The sequence below is a fragment of the Ambystoma mexicanum genome, chromosome 3p, assembly GCF_040938575.1.
Source record: "Ambystoma mexicanum isolate Mex_15411 chromosome 3p, UKY_AmexF1_1, whole genome shotgun sequence".
NCBI classification, from domain to species: Eukaryota; Metazoa; Chordata; class Amphibia; order Caudata; family Ambystomatidae; genus Ambystoma; species Ambystoma mexicanum.
Genome location: NC_090925.1, coordinates 1,029,825,684 through 1,029,846,038, shown reverse-complemented (window position 1 = coordinate 1,029,846,038; position 20,355 = coordinate 1,029,825,684). Strand labels below are relative to the sequence as shown.

Sequence of the window (20,355 nt, the reverse complement as noted above, 5' to 3'; positions counted from 1 at the left end):
ATAATCTTCTCAAACCTACTCACTGGTAGTCCTCGACTCCTTAACTCTTCTATTTTCTGAGCAGACTTCTCTGATGGGGTCCCCAACCTCCTCCTCAACATGCCTCCACTCTTATTCCTCACTCTTTCTCCTAACTTCCTGAGCACACTCCTCCGCCCCCCCCCCCTCCCTCCCTCCATAAACTCCTACCTCCTTTTAGGGCAGGGCTTAGTAAATACTTCATGCCCAGTAGCCATAGGGATTCTTTGCCTGGGCTTATGAATGGGGGTGGGGGGATGGACCACTGCCTCCATTGCGCTCAACTTGCAGGAGATTAGGCTGCTGCGCTATTGCATGTGTCAATTTCTGGCATCGGTTATATTACAGGAGTGCTTGGATGTTCTGCATAGGTTTGGATCTTCCATTAAAGGGTCAGTTGCATGGCCCCACAGCATACAATGTACATCTGCTAGGGAAAGGGGAGAAGGTAAGAGCGGGATAGGGTGTGACCGTTGGAAAAGGGATTAATTAAAATGGTAACCGCTAAGAGTGCTTCATATGCTTTGTATAGCGACCTTATGTAAGTACAGAAAGGGATCATCATTAATCTTGTAAATAGTGATTGACGCAGAATAAAGGCCAAGTAGTATGTAAAAATATAAGATAACATTTGACAGCTCACGAGGTAGCCCTACACTGTCAACAAAGTATACCAGTGAGTAATGGCACCTTCAAAGTGTGATTGAAAGTAGTTTGACATTTACATTAAAAACGGAGTAACACAACTTAAAATAAATAATACCTAAACATCTAGCAAATTTAAATTTTAGAGGTCCAGCAGTGTCTCCCACATCAAGGGGAGAGTTAGTTCTACTACAGAGTCTCCCCTCCAAGGAGGAGAGTGTATACTGATACAGGGTTTCTTCAATCAAGGAGGATCTCTATCAGTGAATGATACTGATGCGAAATGACACCTTAAAAGGATGTTTTAGTAAGTTTGGCATTGCATTAAAGCAGAGTAATGTAAAATAACATAAATATTGCCTAAAACTCTACAACACGTGTGGCGTGCTGGAGTAAGGAGTCAGTCAAAAGGGTGGCATTTTCACTGAAATCTTTATTGAAATAATTATGAAAAAGGCCTACGTTTCCCTATCTGTAAACGGTTTTCTCTACCTAACTAAAGAATAACTTGGGAGCTCGTCGTCAGGGTGGTTTTTCAACTTTAAGTGCCTGCCCTCTGTCCAAACTAGCCTATTCTAGCCCTACCACTAACAAAAGACATTAACATAAATAGCTCCAGGAGAATGACTCACTATGGGCGCATTTCTGTTGGTGTCTGATAATAGTTGAACCTCTGCGATACCAGGAGAATGACTCCCTTCTCCTGGTCAAACAGTTCAGCAATTGCCATCTTCTCCTGCTCAACTTGGTCAGCCTCAAGGCTCGTGTTTGGTAACCTTTTACCTTAGTTTCTGATTCAACAATTATGTGACAAACCAGGAGAATGACCCCCTTCTCCTGGTTCAGTTGGCTCAGCCTTTGGATAACTTTCTGCAACCGTTGTTTTTGCAATTCTTCTCACGCTTCTCTCAGGGTTTGTTTAAATGTCATACACTCCTGTTTCCAATACACAGTTATTCTCCAGCATGGGGTCTGGCATGTATTCACATGCTCATTCTCCGTCGTCAGGCCGGGAATCCTCGGTAAAGAAAAAAATCAGTATCAGTTTCGTTTCTGATCTGTCTTTCTCAGTAGTAACCAATCACTGGTCTCTGGGTCATACTGCCCCCAGCCAATGACTGCCCTCTCCCTAAGCCCCGCCTCCGGCAGCCATCCTCAGATGTTTACCGCACGCTCAAGTGTTGGGAGTCCTCGTGTTTAGCTCTCGAGCTTTTGCTCCGTTTTCGCGCTTTTTCAAAGAGAATTTCTCATTTTTCGGTCAAATAGAGTCTCGAGCTCCACCGTCTCTACATCCGATTAACAGGGATCCGTGTCGGATTTTTTCTATGCCCCTCAAGGGTGAAGATTTCGTCGAGTAACGCTTCTTGGAGGATTCCAGAAGTTTCTGCGGCCTACCCGAACATGGCCCAGGAGAAAGGAAGCTCGACGCCCGGAAAGCTGTTCAGGGTTTGTCCTGGATGCCAGCTGCAGAATGTGTTCAAGGAGGACGAGCACTCGAAATGTCTCTACTGCCTTCATGAGGACAAAACGCACGTGGAGAAGGACTGTGCGTTTTGCAGGAACATGTCGGAACGGACCATCAGGGACTGACACCTTCGTCTCTCCAACTGGCTGGAAGGAAAGAGCCCGTCAGGTGAGAAGAAGAAGTCTGAGCGGTCTTCTGAGTCCTGTGAGGGCGCCCAGGGAGGACAAATCCCCCCCACAATTTTAAGTGGGGGGGGGTGTAATGTGATTTAACCCCCCCAGAGTATGTGTTTGGTGTGTGGTGCAGGGATCAGTTTTTGAAGTGGGGGCAGGGGCTGCTTACTATGTAAGCTGCCCTCTCCCCCTAGCCCCCAAAGCATGGGAGCAATACTCTGGGGGCAGATGGGTGATCATCTGCCCCAGGGAAGGGGGCCAAAAAAAAATATACTTTTTAACGTCGTTTTGGGTGGGGTGGGTGCAGGTGGGACCACTAGCCACCAGGTATTTTTGCAAGGGGGGTGGCCCTCTCCCCCCCACCCTAAGTGGAGGGGGGCACCTTATGTAGCCCTCCCTGGGGCAGATTTCTGCCCCTAGGAAGGAGTACATGAGATGCCCTCCATCTATTTGGGGTGAGGGGAGAGGCCACTGCAAATATTGGCAGAGCAACCCCGCCCTCCAAGCCTGGGGCTTTGTTGTGCCACCCCCTGGGGACAGATGGTCACACACATGTGCCCATCTGCCCCTAGGGAAGGGCAAAACAAAAATATATATATTTTAACTTGTTTTGGGTTGGGGGCCCACTAGACCACCAGGATTTTTTGTGTTTGAAAGGGGGGGTGGCTCTCTCCCCCCACCCTAAGTGGATGGGAGCACCTTATATAGCCTACCCTGGGGGCAGATTTCTGCCCCTAGGAAGGGGTACATGGGCTGCCCTCATCCATGTGGGGTGAGGGGGAGGCCACTGCAAATATTGGCAGAGCCACCCCGCAAGCCTGGGGCAGTACGTTTCCCCCTCCCAGGGGCAGATGGCCACACACATGTGCCCATCTGCCCCTAGGAAAGGGGCAAAACAAAAATAAAACCCATTATAACTTGTTTTGGGCCGGTGTGGGGCCACTGAACCACCATGGATGTTTTTAGTGGAAAGGGGGGTGGCCCTCTCATCTCCACACCAAATGGATGGGGGGCATCGCATGTAGCCCTCCCTGGGGGCAGATTGCTAGCACAATCTGCCCCTAGGAAAGAGACAAAACAAAAAAATCATAACTTGTTTTGGGTGGGTGTGAGGGTCACTAAACCACCATAGATGTTTTTAGTGGAAAGGGGGGTGCCCACGGGTGTCTTCTTTTCAGAAATGCATGGGGTTCTCCGTTTTCCTTGGTGGCTTCGACACCCTAGGCTCAAATCTGTAGGTTGTCCACATGAGCAAAATCTGCTTTGCCGAAAGGCTTGGGATTATCAGTGGGTTAGCCTTTTCCCTTTTTGCCGAGGTAGGTGCATCCACACATGTGAGGTACCGTTTTCGTCGGGACACCTGTGGGAACGCGGGTAGGTAGGACATCTCTTGTTGGCGGCGTGTTTCGGTGGGTGGGCAGAGGGAAATGTCTCTGAAATTTGGTGGAAAAAAGCACAATTCTTAGACATTTCACTTTGGCCACCCACTGAAACACGCCGCCAACATTACATGTCCTACCATCCTGCATTCCCACAGGTGTCCTGACGAAAACGGTACCTCACATGTGTGGGTGCACCTAACTGGGCGCAAAGGGAAAAGGCTAACCCACTGGTAACCTCAAACCTTTCGGCAGAGCAGATTTTGCTCATGTGGTCAACATACAGATTTGGGACTAGGGTGTCGAAGCCACCAAGGAAAACAGGGAACCCCATGTATTTCCAAAAAGAGAAAACCCGTGGGAATCCACAGAGGTCTGACTTGCGCAAATCGCCCCAGAATGTATTACCCACAATCCCCGGCAAAGTCTGAAATTTGGTGAAAAAACTACAATTTTCAGATATTTTCTTCTTGCCACCCACCGAAACACGCAGCCAACACCACATGCCCTACCTTCCCGCATTCCCACAGGTGTCCTGATGTAAACGGTACCTCACATGTGTGGGTGCACCTACCTGGGCGCAAAGGGAAAAGGCTAAACCACTGGTAACCCTCAAAGGGTTTGGGGAGACAACCTACAGATGTGGGCATAGGGTGTCGAAGCCACGAAGGAAAACAGGGTACCCCATGCATTTCCCAACAGAAGACACCCGTGGGAATCCACAGAGGTCTGACTTGCGTGAATCGCCCCAGAATTTATGACCCACAATCCCAGACAAAGTGAAAATTGTGTTTTTTCCACCCAATGTCAGACTTTGTCAGGGATTGTGGGTCATAAATTATGGGGCGATTCGCGCAAGTCAGACCTCTGTGGATTCCCACGGGTGTCTTCCTTTTGGAAATACAAGGGGTTCCCTGTTTTCCTTTGTGGCTTCAACACCCTAGGCCCAAATCTGTAGGTTGTCCACATGACCAAAATTCCTGAAAATCTGCTGTGCGAAAAGATTTTGGGTTACCAGTGTTTTAGGCTTTTCCCTTTGCACATGTGAGCTACCATTTTTATCGGGAAACCTGTGGAAACCTGTGGAAACACAGGAAGGTAGGCCATGTGTTGGCTGCGTGTTTCGGTGGGTGACCAGAGTGAAATGTGCAGAAATTGTGTTTTTTTTTCTGTCATTTCCCGATTTCCCCCAAACTATGGAATCTTTCCCTACATAGTTGTTACCTGGCCTGCGCAAATCACCCCTTCCTAAACTTGGAATATTGTCTACTTTTCAGAAATGTATGCCTTTATGGCTTCCCATTCAGCTTTTCTTCCATTCCATCCACGCATGTCCTTTTGGACAAAAAAACACCAAAATCGCCTACCTCTTACAAAACGGCTGATTAGCACATCAAAATATGTTCTTTTGGTTTCCAAATATGTTCTTGAAAGCCTGGAAAATGGCAAATCCAGCACAGCAAATCATTTGTTCCTAGCTCTTACAAGGAAAACACCACAGGCTTCTTTGTACAACATTTTATTGGCATTTTCTGGAAAAAAAAAAACAAATGTTCTCCTTTTTGGTCATTTTCTTTCACCTGCCTACAGCAAACTAGGATTCCTGGGTGGCGTTACGACCACCGACTTGTGGGAAAAAAGGGGCCATCTTTGGCCGAGATATCTCATGTAACAAAGAAGTTACAAGGGATTGAATGGCAACATACCGAAATCACAAAAAACGGCCTTGGCAATGGGGGGGAAATACCCATGGCAGTTAAGGGGTTAAAACGGTAAAGCCCCAGAGGAGATATCATTTGTTAAGGTAGCTCAGTTAGTTAATACTCCAAATGCAGATTGTGCACAGGAATATGTAACACCTGTGTTCAGCACCTGGCTTAATCTTCTGGTGGGATAATAGGCAGAGTGAATGCATTCATCTTACGATGCAACACAGTATTTTCCAGGTCAATTGGTTCAGAAAAAGTGGTGGAAAACACTATTACTGTCGCTTTTTCTTTTAAACCTATTTTTATTAAGAGAGCAGTTCATAAGCACGACAGTAATTTATACAGTTCCATTAACATACAGAGAAGGAGCATTCAGAAATAAGACGCCACAGCATCCAAATTGTAAGTACAAAAACATCACTTGCAAGATAAGCAGATATCACAGATCAAGGTGTATGTTCAGATGCTACGTCTGAGTCCAGGTCACACAGATAGAAGCGCAACAATAGCCAGATGTCCTTGGGACGAGAGGGCGATGGCACTGACAGTATGAATAATTCCTCATCGTCATTTACCATACAAAGTTCCTTCAAGAAGGAGGCCCTGGTTGGGGCGGTGGGGGATTTCCAGCATTTAAGAATACAACGTTTTGCGATGATGCATGATATATTGAATAACCTCCTCGTGGTTTCCTTTACCTTCCCTATGTCGCCCAAAAGATATTTCGGGGGCGAGAGATCTGCCGGAATGGCTGTGATGTCCTCAAGGAGTACTGCCACTTCCCTCCAGAATTCAGTAACCCTAGGACACGTCCAGTACATATGATAAGGCCCTGCGTCAGGGGAATCGCATTTAGGGCAGGAGCCCGTGCAAGTATTCACAAATTTAGCTACCTTGGAGGGGGAATAGTGGAATTGGTTCAGTACTTTAAACTGGATTAGTCGTAACCCAGAGTTCATAGACACCGATCGGGTTAATTGACAGTACCGGGCCCAACGGACCTCATCTATCTGGGTGCCTGTGTCTCGTTCCCAGACCTCTCTCATCGTGTTGCGTGACGGGGAGTGGGCCTGAACCAGGGTGTATAGCATGGAGACCCCCTTGCCGCAACTATCCGTGGACACCATTGACCTAATACATTCATGGGATTGGGGTTCTTGTGGGAATGTTGGCCATCTCGCCAAAAAGGCCGCCCTGATTCTATAGTATTGAAGGTGTTTAAGTTGACCCCTGCCCACCACTGCAATGAAATCAGTGAGATCACAGAACTCCCCATCAGGGAACATGTCGCCCAGTGTAAAAAGCTTATTAGGATCCCAGGATTGCTGAAGGGCCCGATCAAATGTGGGGGAAATGCCAGAGAAGTCCCATAAGGGAACCTCCGGGTCATAGGGGGATTCCACGCCGATTCTTCCATATATCTTGGCCCATGCTTGAGTGGTTGTATATACTGGGTCAAATGGGCATATGCCACCATAGCGCGGGTTAAGGAGGACTGAACGTATGTCGTTTGGGCGGACCGAGTGTCTTTCAATCAGTATGGGTGGGGCTGTGTCCTCAGGATCAAAGCAGTGTTTTACGAATTGTGCTTGTGCACATAAATAATATAACTCAAAGTCCGGTGCAGCAATGCCACCCTTAACAAAAGGTTCCATCATTTTATCCCAACCCATCCTAGCTGTTTTCCCATTCCAAATGAACGAGGAAGCAAGAGATTTAAGTTTAACGAAGAAAGGTTCACCAGGCCAGAGAGGGATATTATTGAAATAATAAAGGAGCTTGGGGAGAACCATCATTTTTAGTAACGCCACTCTCCCGTATAATGATAGTGGCAGGTTAGCCCACATCTGAAGCTTAGTCACCAGAGTTGACAGCAATTCCCCATGGTTGTGTACGTATAGCAGGTCCCTATTTCTAGCCACTAGTATCCCCAGGTATCTCACCTTGGAGGGGGCAAAACGAAATCCCTCTTCACCAGCTAGGTCCCCTGTGCTATCCGTAAGGGGGAATATTTCAGACTTGGGCACATTAATTCTGTATCCAGAATGTTCCGAGAATTCCTGTATGTCTGCCATGATGTGTTTTACGTTCTCAATGGGGTCTCGGACGTATAACAGGGTATCGTCCGCATATAGCGAGATTATCTGAGGCCCAGACATCCTAAGCCCTCTATGTGCGTGGTGTTGGCGTATGTATTCCGCCATTGGTTCAATAGTTAGAGCAAAAAGTATGGGTGAAAAGGGGCATCCCTGCCTAGTCCCCCTGTATAGGCGGAAAGCGGGGGAGAGAGTGGTGTTAGTCAAAACCCTAGTTGTCGGCTGTGTGTACAATAAACGCACACAGTTGATGTAGTAGTGACCCAGGCCAAACCGCTCCAACACCAGAAAAAGATAGGTCCAGGACACTGAATCAAACGCCTTCTCGGCATCTAATGCGACCACAGCCGCCTTGGCATCCGGGTCTAACTGTGCCATAACATTAAAGAGGCGCCTCAGATTGAGAGCAGTAGATCGAGCTGGAATAAAGCCCGCCTGGTCGGGGTGGACGAGGATCGACATGTACGGGAGAAGTCTAGTGGCCAGCACTTTTGCAAAAATGTTTGCATCTGTATTAATTAGGGATAAGGGTCTGTAAGACGCCATGTCTTGTGCCGGTCTGCGAGGTTTCAAAAGGACAGTGATAATTGCCTCCCTCATTGACTCCGGAAGCACCTGCCGGTCCATCGCCTCCCCCCAGACCTTCAACACCAGCGGGGCCAATTCATCACTGAACTCCTTATATAGTTCCGCAGGCAGGCCATCAGAGCCAGGAGAGCGACCATTCGATAAAGCTTTTATGGACTCAACAATCTCTTCCACAGTGATAGGTCTATCTAGCGCCCCCCGGGTCGCAGTAGTCAGTGTGGGAAGGTCAAGGTTGTCCAGGTATCGGAATGTATCCTCTTTATTTTTCTGATCGTGATTAGAATAGAGAGAGGAGTAAAACTCCATGAATGCAGAGTTGATATCCCGTTCTCCATTCACCAGTGTACCATTAGGGTTGTGTATATTCGGGATCGGGTTGTGGTGCCTGTCAGTTCTAAGCATGTTGGCGAGGAATCTCCCAGCCTTATTACTCTCCCCGTATCGTCGCGCTCTGGCCGGTGCGGCCATGTACAGGACTTCTCTGTGAGCCAGTTTATGGAATTCTCCCAGTGTTGTGTGCAGTTGTGAAAGGGTTTCCTTGTTCTGTGTAATACTGTACTCAGTCTGTAGTAGATCAAGCTTCACCTCAGTAGAGCCCAGTTCCTCCCGCTCCGACCTCAACATACCCGTCGACTTGCCCAGGATATTACCCCTGACCCAGACCTTAAATGCATCCCACAGAGTCGCATAAGATGGAACTGAACCCTCGTTTATTTCTAAAAATTCTGCGATCTCAACATGCAGCGACTCACATACATTAGGGTCTCTTAGGATTGTGGATGGCATCCTCCATCTTCTCGCCGGGGGGAGAGCGTCCCTCAAGTTTATGTCAAGTATTATCGGTGAGTGATCAGAAAGGGTACGGGGGTGTATTTCACACCTAGAGATAGCCCCAGCTAGGGATTGACTAATGTTCCAGTAATCAATGAGCGAGTGAAAGTATATTTCTTCTCCCTCGGGTGTAGTACCCGCCATGCGTCAAACATGCCCATCTGTTCCATCAATTGTTTAACCATTAGTGCCGCCCTGGTGGGAGTCCTGGGTACCGTCGACGATCGGTCTAAGGATTGGTCTAGTATCATATTGAAATCCCCACCCCAGATGACCCGCACCTCCCCAAATGAGGTTAACATCTCCGTTAGGGCATAATAGAACTGTGGATCGTCTAAATTAGGGCCATATGTGTTTATCAGGACCGTCTGGTGCCCCGCCAACTCCCCCAATACCAACACGTATCTACCTTGTGGGTCTATTTTGCTGGACTTATATTTAAAACACAGTTTAGGGTGTATAAGAGTCAACACTCCCCTGGATTGTGTCGAATAGTCAGTGTAATACCTGTGGGATCCCCATCTAGGCAAAAATTTAACATTGACCTGTCCAAGCGCATGTGTTTCCTGCATAAACAGTATTTGGGGGTTGTCGTACCACATACGCTGAGATCTTTCTTGCCTTAATTGGGTTATTTAACCCCCGGATGTTCCAAGAAAGGAGCTTGACGTCTAGTCCTTTATTGCCCCGTGTCATGTTCATACCACAAATCAAGTGGAAGCCCACACTCGTCCCCCCGCAAGAGAAACGGAACTGCTGTAGAACTGCTCTCAGGTTTAATCATAACAACTCTGAACGTACATTCCTCAAGCAGGACCGGCATAAACGCCGGCCTAACCATACCAATTTTCCACCCCCACCCGCATCATCAACCCCAACTGGACGATGTACCCTTACAACCATAACCTAGGAACACTCCTGGGGGGTATGAGCGACACTCACACGGCCTCCAGCCCAAGAGATCTGCATAGCTTCGTTAAACCAAACATTAACATTCAGGGCCGCCCAATGGCCAACAAGCTGCAACATTATAATGGTGCAACATCAGGGGAACCACATCAACCCTCGGGACATTGGGTTCCGCTACGCCCCAGGGCGGCAGTTCGCGACCCCCAGCCCGGTCCCGAGCCGGCAACGGGATGGAGGCCTCAACATACAACATGGCTTCAGTTGGATTCTCAAAAAAGTGAGCCCGGCCACCATGCTGTATTCTCATTTTCGCCGGATAAACAAGTGAATACGGGACCTGGCGCAGCCTTAATTGCCTCTTGACGGGTTCATAAGATCTTCTTAGTGTTTGGACATTCGTGGAAAAGTCCGGATATATGTGTATCCTGTTATTCTCATGTAGTAAGGTGCCCTTTTCCCTGGACATTCGCAGGATAGCGTCTCTGTCCCTGTAGTTTAGGAGGCGGGCGATTATTGTACGAGGCGGAGCGCCCTGTTTGGGTGGAGGTGCCGATGTGCGGTGTACTCGCTCAACCAGAAAGTGGTCCGAGAATGCATCCGGGCCCAGCAGATCTTTCAAAAGGGCTTCTACTTGGCGCTCCATAGCTCCTTTACCAAAGGTTTCGGCCACCCCGACCAACCGTATGTTATTCCTCCTTGAACGAGATTCCAAATCTTCACACTTATCAAGGGTTTTTCGGAGGTCCCCCTTCAGTTGGGCAATATCGCAGTCATGTTGCGCTATCGCGTCTTCAATGGTAGCGATTCTACCCTCGGCCTCAGTAGTGCGAGCACTCTCCTTGTCCACCCTCGCCTTAAGGGAACTAATTGTTGCCCCAATGTCATCCAGTTTTGTGTTCACCGCCAAGAAGCCACTCTGGACCATAGCCATTAGTCTATCCACCCTCTCCTCCATTGGCAGCTCGGGTGAGCCAACTGCCCGCTGTGACGGTGGATCTGCGGACCCACTGGGCTGAGCACTTGCAAAGGAGTCCATTGGGCCGGTTTTCTTGGAGCGTACTCCCTTCTGATCGTGGCGGCCCATATGCAAGAGGGGGTGGGCCGGAATCTCTACTACCTCCAGTGTCTCCTGTATCTGCGTGTTGTAGAGGCGCTTTATAGGGTAGGTAGTGTGTTAATCTCAGTCGCCGTGTGACAATTCAGGAGGGTGAGTCCAACGGGGCCGCAATGGGCACCAGCTAGGCAAGGTGGCAGTGGCCCCTATAGGGAGGAGTTGTGGGTAGGCGACCAGACCTTCAGGGTCAACAGTACAGTGTATGCCATTGTGTGCAACCACCAAGTTCAGGCACATGGATAATATTGTGGCGCGTAGTCTAGTGCCCCAGCTGCCTAAGGCCTCAAGCCCGCACCAAGGAAGCAATCTGTGGTGAGCAGGCCTGGCCCCAAAGTGTCACGCTATGTACGTGGCGGCAGCCGGGCCCCGCGATTTCCAAAAGAGTTATTGTCCGGGGGAGGCCTCCCCGAAAGTGATCACACCCTCCAGTGCCAGTTCCTTATTAAGGACGGTCTTCCCCCCCCACCAGCCATCACACCCGACCTTACTTGTGGCGGGATTCCTCTGGGGAGGGGGCCCCTCGCCCAACCAGAAACAGCAGATGTCGCCGCGGGTGTCTTCCACGGGTTCTGGGCCCCACGCAGTCTCAGGGAAGGCAGGGGAGGCAATCGTCCGGTAGGGCCGGCACAGCCGCGGGCTATCTCGTGTGGCGTCGCGGTCGCCTCCTTCCCGCGAAACCGCCAGCAGCGCCCACCGCCGCCTCAGACCCCCCGTCCGCAGGGTCGAGACTCGGCGCTAGCAGGGAGCACCCGCGTCCGCCAGGCCCCGCCAGGTCCTCCCGTCGTGCCGGCGCCGGCGCTCCGTGCAAACAGGATGGGTAGCCACGTGAGGCTCCTCCCCCCGCGGCTCCGAATGGATTATGTATGGAGCCCGCAGGCGGCCAGCGATGCAGGTCCAAGCCGCCGGATTTCCTGGGCGGTATATCTACCGCACGGTCCAGTGCCCAAGCCCCAGATTTGGATGAGTGGGGGCCACGACCGTCCGCCACACAACGGTGTGCTGGTTGTACTGCTAGGGCGGCCCTGAGCAAGGATGGTCGGTCTTCAGGATTGATCGAAGCCGGAGCTCACGAGCTAGTTGGCCATCTTGTCGTGCGCAACAGCGCCCCCCATACTGTCGCTTTTTCTAATTGGCCAGATTTTCGTTCATTTTCTGGGTGGAATTCGGGAGCTGATTGGACACACCATGACCCCTTGTATTTCCCGCTCCACCAGACAAATGTGGCCTTAATGCCAGCATGGATTCTCATGCTGGAAATAAGGAAAGGGATTACTCTGGGATCTGCTTGGAAATTAAACCTGGTACAAACGGGCAGAGTCCAGAGGAAGTCATTGTCAATTCCGCCAGCAATCGCTAATTGCGCAAGGTATTTACACTCTTCCAAAGTGGAAAATCAATGTGATTTCACCTGCCTTTTACAATAAAATCTTCCATTTTGTGGCAGAACAGTAAAAACGTGCGCCAATGGATGTGGTCCACTCCATGCAGTTTACTTTGCGCCTTGATCTTGGGGGTTTTGCGTGATGCTACACATGTAATAAATAAATACATTTAACATGATCCCAGATAAATGGCAATTTGTGATCAGAATGAGTGAGCATGGCATGTCGCTGATAAGAGGGTGTCCTGTGCTTCTTGAGTGAGTTGGCAAATGCCCTTTATTGCCATCTCGTGTTAAGCAGCTGCTTAAACTCATCAATGTGGATTGCGCAATAATAAGTCGACAGAGGTATTTCAAATGACCAATTTCGCTCTTTGGGTGACATTGTAAAAGTGGGAGAATGTTGCCTAGCATGTGCTCTTTCTCTGCAGAGTGAATTGTGCCCGCCCTGAGGAGGAAGTGTGAAAAACCGACAAGGGCACTGTGCCCTGCTCTTTCTGTGTGTGTGTCTTCCCCACAGGGCGACAGCTTTGGGTAAGTCTCAGGTGGAAAACCTGTACCCTAGTTGATGTGGCAAAGGTTTCCAGACTTCTGAGGCTGATAACATTAGTAGCATTGAGTTACATTCCATCTGACAGGTTTGTTTGATAAAGTTGCAAAGCAGAGCTGTTAGTGGGCTAAAGCAGGAGGCAATGTCTCCCACCCTCAAAGGGTACGTACAACCAAAAGTAATAGGCCCCTCCCCCATCATGGCTGTAGGGGCCAGGCTCCAAACCAGGGCAAGAATGCATGCCCACGAGTGGGGTACCCCTCATGCTCCAGGAACCCTGTTGAGCAACCTCTGTGCTTTCCAGGTGATACTAAAGTTATTTAAAGCCAGAAGTCTAAAAGGTAATCGCTTAATTGCAGCTGGAAAGTAGCTCCTGGCGTGATCAAATTGCCTTAACCAAGTGTGACATCATCCCCTTCATTTATAAGCAATATGTGTGTTCTCGCATTTCTTCATCCACTGAATTACTGTTAGAAACAAAGGCAAGCGTTGTGTCCCTTGTCTAGGCATTAGGAAGGCAGTTGCCAGCCTCTGGCATAATATGCCCATGTTCTTCCAATATTGGCTAGCTGCCCTCTTATGGCCAGGTAGAACCACTGTGGCAGTGACTGGCAAATGCCTTTCCCCTGCAGCCAGAAAAGCAGAAATAAGAGGCCAATTCAAGACACGGAACAAATAGAAGTTAAGACAGACTGCAGCTGCCATTGCTGTGTTAGGGAGAATATGTTAGTGTTCAAGCAAGGAGGTATGTATTAAGCAAACAATGAGACAAGGGAGAGGCAAAGAAAGGCCAGGGGGGCTCTTTGAATATGTAACAGGGCAGAGGACCTATGCTCTGCCGTCCTAGTAACATATGAGAGAATCAAATAGATCAGGCTTTGCAGCAAATGTTAAACGAGAAAGGAAAAGAGTCCAGCTCTGCATTCAGAATAACAAAGGCAAAGAAAGGCTAGGCTCCAAAGCCAGCATGAGGTGGTATAAGAGGGACCAGACTCATCGTGAGAGGCTGGCCCAGCCCTCGCAGGGGCGCTAGAGGGACAGCCCTCATAGCGGGCTGCCCCTCTGGCCACCCCACTGGTTCCACATACACCCCACCTACTAGGCATCCTCGGGTCCGACACATCCAGCCGCGGACCTGGGGAGTGCTTATAAGGGGGTGAGCTTGCGATCGCTCATCCTCCTCGTTTGCTGTACACCCACCTCTACCCCCTAGGAGGACAGTCAAAGCAGCAACATCACACACCTGGTCCCTCTACTCCCATAACAGGGCTTACTCAGAGGTACAAACAAGATTTCCTCTTTCTTTGAAACACCCATCCTTCCTTTCCAAGAGACACACACACGTCTCCTTGCCCCACACAAAAAAGGAGCAACTTGCAGTTGGTAGAAAAAGCTGCAACTCCTTTATTTGGCAGGAGTCCACTTACAGATGATCTGCCTCTTAACGAGCTGGCATCCTAGCTGTGGCCCACTGGAGGTAATTTCTATTTCCTCTCTCTTACCATGAGCTCATAGTCAGATGAAAAATCTAGAAATGCAACATACAAAGACATGTTTTTGCTGCTGCATCCTTACATTTTCTTAGGTTTTCTTTTCTTCTTTTCTCTTGTTTTATACAGTGATATTTGCAAATTAATACGTACTGCTATTTTAATTGTAATTTTGTGAAAAGTCGAGTTCTTTGACTAAAACACAATAAATAAATAAATAAAGCAAAGTCCCCGAGATGTCCCCTGTCCCCCCCCCAGATTTTGTGTCTCCTACACCCCTGGACGGGGGCCCAACAGAAGGCAAAGCACCACAAGTCCGCGGGCACAGGGAGCGCCGAACGGTCGAGCTCCTCGGCTGCCAGGCAGGGCGTACCTTCTCCAGCGCCATCAACCACGAGCCAACGCTCTGGCTCAGGGAAGAGGAAGGCCGAGAACCCGGCAAAGCTTCTGGAGAGGCCCCGCACAAGCTCGAAGGATCCGGCAGAGGGGGAGCGAGGCGGTGACCCTCCCCCCAAGGTATAGCCAACAGGCCCACACAAGGTGCTAAAGGCCTTGATTCACCCGGCCAGGGCCTCTATCGAGGAAGTCGCGGCGGCACTGTCGCAGCCTGTGGAGGCGACCTCTGGGCCCAGAGTCTCCCTGCCTCCGCGGAGGGAAGCCTCTTTCAGACCCATCGAAAAGACCCCCGTGAAGACCCCGGCGGAAAAAGGGGGGGGCGGTGGCCATTGTGGACACGGACACAGCATCCGAGGAGGAGCTGATACAAGTCTTAGAGGGCCTCAACGAGGGTGTCGAAGAGGCCCGTCCCCACGGGAGGGATCCCGACGAAGGTGACGACGAGAGTGACGGCGGCACCGGCGAGGGTCCTAGTCACCAGTCGCTCCGGTCGCTTCCGGAGCCGCAGGATAACTCGGCGGCCATTTTGTTGGCAATACAATCCTTATGTTCGAAGATGAGGACGAGATCGCCCTTACCACCGACGGAGGATCCGGAACCAGGCTCGACAGAGGAGCCAGAACCAGGCCCGGCAGGAAGCCCCCTGAACAAGAGAAGACGGATCCATCCAGCCCTGCCTTTTCAGCCCTTGCGGCCTGCTCAGCCTTTACCCACGTCCCCCGTCCCTGGGGATGACACAGGAACGGACACGGCCATGACGGGTCCCGACGACTGACGACGGGACAGAGCTCCCATCGCCCCCAGCCTGGGCCTCCCCGCCCGACGAGATCAGATCTTTCCATGCAATGATCGCCAGGGCATCCAGGCCTTTTCAGCTCTGCCCCAAAGAGAAGAAGGAAAGTTTCCTTTACCAATGGCGCGAGGCCAAGAGGTAGACAGTCCTCGCCGTGCCTCTGCTGGATGACATCTGGGACGAGGGTCTCACCCTTCTCAAGAACCCGTCTACGACGCCTGCCAAGAGGGATCGGTACAAGAAGAAGTACCGGGTCCCTGACACGGCCCCTTTGTGCCTTAGGGCACAACCGACGCCTGACTCGGTCGTCTCAGCGGCGGCCAAGAAGAAAGCGGGGGGCGGGGGGCAACGGCCTCAACGTCAACTTCCCTTCCGGACGGTGAAAGAAAGAAGGTGGATGCGATGGGACGACGAGTTATCTCGTCAGCGGCAGCAACAACGATTAAGGCGGCCAACGCCCTCGCGATCGTGGCCCGCTACGACAGGGAGTTATGGTACAAGATCGCCCCACTGTTGGACTTCCTACCGGATGACAAGATAGCCGAAGCCCTGGAGATCTTGCAAGAAGGCGAAGTGGCGTCGGATCACGCCATTACGGTGGCTACGGACATTGCCGACACCTGTTTCCGCCAGCTAGGCAACAGCGTTTGCCTTAGACGACGAGGATGGCTCAAGGTGACGGATTTCCGCCAGGACGTACAAGCCAAGGTTTTGGACATGCCGTTTGACGGGAACAATCTGTTTGGGAAAACAGCCATCAAGGCGTACACGGAGACAGCTAAGGCCCTAGGCGTTCTCCAGCAACGAAGGCCGTCCTTTCGGAGCACCGGAGGCAAGCAGGGTGGCGCGTCTGGCCTCGCCGTCGGAGGAAAGGACGAAGGCCATCCTGGGCAAGGTGCAGCGTCTGCTGGCCACGGACGTGGCCAGGGTGAGGGCCATCAAGTCCCTCCTCGGGAGGATGTCCTCCTGATTATATCTCGTGCGCCTGTGCAGGCTTCGGATGCGCCCTCTGCAAGAGTTCCTCGACGCCTGCTGGATCCAAGCGACGGGCAGCTTCGAGGACAGGATCCCACTCAACGAGACCTTCGGACGAGCGATCCGGTGGTGGGGCACCCGTGCTCATCTGACGGCAGGCACAGACTTTCAGACCCCATCCGACCAGATAACGGTGACGACAGATGCCTCCCTGGAAGGGTGGGGAGCGCACACCAGAGAACTTCACGCGAGAGGCCTTTGGCTCCCGGAGGAGAAACCGCTTCACATCAACATCCTGGAGCTCCATGCAGTGTTCTGGGCCCTCAGGTCCTTTCTCCCGTCCCTCAAGGGCAAGGTGGTGAGAATCTTCATCGACAACACCACCACGATGTTTTATATCTGGAAGCAGGGAGGAACCAGATCCCCAGCCCTCTAAGGAAGCCCAGGATCTGTGGCATTGGGCCGTCGCCCAAGGGATGTTTCTGCTGCCCTTTGATCTGGCAGGGATAAAGAACACCATCGCCGACTCACTCAGCAGGGAGCTGCGCTCGTGCCACGAGTGGGAACTACGTCAGGATCAAGTGGATCGACTCTTCCGACGATGGGGAAGACCGCAGATCGACCTGTTCGCGATGGCGACAAACTCCAAGTGCCAGAGGTTCGCCCGCAGGTTTCCCCAGCCGAGGAGCATGGGCGATGCCTTCTCGTTCCCATGGGACGGCCTGTTCCTATATGCGTTCCCACTGTTGCCGTTGCTGCTCCGACTCGTCAACCAGCTCAAGAGGTCCAGGTGCAGGATGATCCTCGTCGCACCGGTGTGGCCGAGGCAGATCTGGTTCCCAGACCTTCTGGACTTGTCAGCAACCCCACCAGTCAAGCTGCCGACGGACGCAGATCTCCTCTTCAGAGAAGGAGGCGCCATACTTCATCACCCGGAGTCGCTGAACTTGCAGGCCTGGCTCCTGCAGCACTAGAGTTTGGAGGGTACGATATCCCGGCTGACTGCAGAGAGGTCCTTGCAAAGGCCAGGGCGTCCTCAACTCTCAAGTGCTACGGACATAAGTGGAAGAGGTTCTCTGTTTGGTGCCGTGCACAGAAGATTAACCCTCTACGGATTACGGCCCCTCAAGTGCTGCCGTACCTACTGTCGCTGGCCAAGGCTGGACTGGCTCACGCCTCCATCAAGATACATCTGGCTGCGATCTCCCGATACACCAGAACCACAGGACGGGCGTCCTTGTGGTCCCATTCCCTGGTGAAGGAATTTATGAAGGGACTGTTCCGATTGTTCCCGCCGGTGAAGGCCCCTACCCCGGCGTGGGAGCTCAACGTGGTGCTGACAAGGCTCATGGGGGCGCCATTCGAGCCCCTGCATTCGGCACCGTTGAAGTTCCTGTTGTGGAAGACTGCGTTTCTTGTGGCCATCACCTCTGCACGACGAGTGGGAGAAATCCAGGCCCTATCCTGCAAGCCTCCATACTTGACTTTTCATGACACGAGGGCGGTGCTGAGGACGCACCCCTCCTTTATGCCCAAGGTGCCGTCCGACTTCCATCTCAACGAGCCCTTGGTGTTACCCGTTTTCTTCCCGTCGCCTTCGTCACCGGCCGAGAGGACTTTCCACTCGCTGGATGTGGCTAGAGCGCTGAAGTTCTACGTGGACCGCAAATGAACTTTGGACCTGTGAACCAAGGGAAGGCTCTCTCGAAGGCTTCCATTTCAAGATGGCTCTCCGGCTGCATCATGCACTGTCATCGGTTGGCAAACCGACTGTTGCCTGGCCGTCCGAGAGCCCATTCGACCAGTGATATCGCTGCTACCACGGCGTTCTTGTCTGGTGTGCCCCTGCTGGACATCTGCAGGGCTGCTACGTGGAGGTCGACGCACACCTTCACGAGATTCTACTGCGTCGACCGGGATTCCAGGGAGGAGTCCAGGGTCGGCCAAGTAGTGCTGCGCAACCTGTTCGCCTAAGGTGAGCCTGGTGAGGAGGTAAGAATTGCTTAATGTTGAGTTTTTGATGTAATGCTTAATATTGAGCCTTTGCCACCTCCCGTTGGTTGTGCATGTGTGTACTGCTATGTATTCTTGTATTCATGAGCATGTGAATCCATGCCAGACCCTACGCTGGAGAAGGAACAAGTTACTTACCTGTAACTGTTGTTCTCCAGCATGGGTCTGGCATGGATTCACATGCAAACCCTCCCTCCTACCCCTCTGCGGCTCTTCACTTGGTCATACTGCTACTTTGCGTGCTACCAAATCTGAGGATGGCTGCCGGAGGCGGGGCTTAGAGGGCAGTCATTGGCTGGGGGGAGTATGACCCAGAGACCAGCAATTGGTTACTACTGAGAAAGACAGATCAGAAACGAAACTGATACTGATTTTTTCTTTACCGAGGATTCCCGGCCTGACGACGGGGAATGAGCATGTGAATCCATGTCAGACCCATGCTGGAGAACAACAGTTACAGGTAAGTAACATGTTCCTTCCTTCCTCTTGGTGAGAATAAGGGGAACTGTTCCCATGGTGCCCTTGGTTCCGTCTAACATTTTGACAAAGGAGATTGTTCTCCTAGCACTCTCTAGCCTTAGTGTCTCTCTTGAGTATAGAGCCTTGAGCCAGACTACCCCGATACGTTCTTCCTTTTAGACTTTTTGACAGAACAACTGAGATGAGGAAGATCACTTGGGATGTAATTGCGACACTCGCTACTTTTTTCACAACTCTGGAGTCGAGGGAGATTACTCCTGAGGCTTTTGTTCCATTTGATACTCTTGACACAACTACTGAGACAAGGGAGATTACTCTCGATGTCTTCTTTCCATTTGGTACTCTTGAAACAATTACTGAGATGAGGGAGATTACTCCTGATGCTCTCGTTACATTCGACACCGTTCCGCAATCCCCTACCGGATCTCCTGTGACTCTCATGACCTTGAGTCTGCACCGGTCTGTGAAAGACTCCTGCAACCTGCTGTCACCGTCCTCATGACTGTAGGTTTGCTTCTCCAGCAAACTTGCTTGTTTCCAGGTTTAAACTTCCTGGCTCTGCCATGCTTTGCGCTTGCTCTGTGTTTGAGAAACCTAAAGGTGCCTCACCCGCTAATACCCGGGGATCTGTCGTCAAGGTGGCCAGGACATGCCCATCTCTATTGGATCCAGTTCCTGGGGTGGTCCAGTGCGGGAGGATCACCTGGAGGGAGGGGGGTCCTCGGGGAGTGGAAATGGGACACCAACGGGTGAGATGCGATACCCACTTCCTTATAACATCTTTTCCCCATCCTACCCCGTAGGATATTCAGAAGTTCTATACCCCGCATACCCCACCGCCCCGCCACCCCCCACTTTCGGGCACACTTTCTTATACAGTGAAAGACAACAGCCTTTTTGCTTCGTTTGTTGGAACTATGAGAACTAAGAGGCCTGGGAAATTGGCAGATGTGAACCCGATTGAGGGATGCCTGCAAAGTAGGTGTAAACAGTGATATAACCATGAACATTGTGGCAAAAAGTGTGAACCCGGCCGAGGGATGTCCACAGTGAATAGTTGTTTAAGAAGACATTGAGACTTTGGAATGTTACGTTTTGAGTTAAAGACCGTAGTGAACACGACTGAGGAAGGCTAATGTTGCAAGAAGGATCAGAGTCTGGGTCAGGGAATTCAAGGAGAGAAGAACAATCACCCAACGTGAAAGATTACCAAAGGAACTTTTGTTTGTTTATTTTTTATGGTCCATCAGGTCTTTTCTGCAAGAGACTTTGCAAAAAAGAGACTTGGCCCTAGAAGGTCGTGGTATCGTTGAAAGGAACTGCAACCGTGTGCTGTGCTCGAGTCCCGCC

At 51.1% G+C, this 20,355-nt stretch overlaps 1 protein-coding gene across 4 annotated transcripts in view; it reads left to right on the top strand.

Annotated features, from left to right (window-relative positions):
• The window catches only part of ARHGAP40 (Rho GTPase activating protein 40), a 645,040-nt gene that overhangs the window by 589,872 nt on the left and 34,813 nt on the right, over positions 1-20,355 (top strand). The gene's annotated exons all lie outside the window — the stretch shown is intronic.